Raw genomic sequence first — 789 nt, forward strand, 5'->3', positions numbered from 1 at the left:
GGGGAATTAGCTCAAGTGGTAGAGCGCTTGCTTAGCATGCAAGAGGTAGTGGGATCAATACCCACATTCTCCACTGCAGAGTTTTTTCCCCCAAGGCAACAGGAGACCCCTCCCCACTTACTTCTTCTTGGCTGCTCCCCAGGAAGCTCTCCATCGACAGGGGCAATTGGAGGTGTCTGTGCTCAGCTGTGTGAAAGGGCACAAAAGAGCATTTTGACCATCTTCTCTCCCACCTGCTGTGGGGATTGTGAGCAGTGGGGGAGGGGTAGTCAGCTAATTCCAGAGGCCCCAGGGACCCTGCAGCTGCCTCTTTCTCCTTTCTGAAAGGGCCCTTGTGAGCTGTCACTGTGCAGGCTGCGCTTGCTCAGTTGGTGTGAGTATGATTCTCCGAACACCAAGAGTGGGGTCCCAGAAAAAGGGAGGGCCAGAGCGGACAAGGTCTATTCTGTCCACGTGGAAATGGCCCATGATCAGTAGTTGGTATCAAAAGAGTTAAAAACAAGTCAGATCACACAGGGGGATGTGACCCATTGTCAGAGTCTAATGTGGAGCTGTTCACACCCAGGGCAGAGAAGCTGCTTTTGGAAGGAGGCAGCCACTCCCAGTCTCTGTTTGAATCCTTGGTTGATGGAGTTAAATTTGCAAATAAATTGCAGCTCAGAGATTTCTCTCTCGATTTGATTTTTAAAATGTCTTTGTTGTAGGACTGCTACTTTTAAATCTGTTACTGAGTGTCCAGGGAGATTGAAGTGCTCTCCCACAGGTTTGTCTCCATGACCCTTTCTGATG

At 49.9% G+C, this 789-nt stretch overlaps 1 non-coding gene across 1 annotated transcript; it reads left to right on the plus strand.

The window, feature by feature from the left end:
* Positions 1-73, plus strand: TRNAA-AGC (transfer RNA alanine (anticodon AGC)). Its single transcript has one exon. It is a non-coding gene; the product is annotated as a tRNA-Ala (tRNA).
* The last annotated feature ends 716 nt before the right edge of the window (positions 74-789 follow it).

Source organism: Carettochelys insculpta, unplaced genomic scaffold (assembly GCF_033958435.1).
Source record: "Carettochelys insculpta isolate YL-2023 unplaced genomic scaffold, ASM3395843v1 scaffold_0035, whole genome shotgun sequence".
NCBI classification, from domain to species: Eukaryota; Metazoa; Chordata; order Testudines; family Carettochelyidae; genus Carettochelys; species Carettochelys insculpta.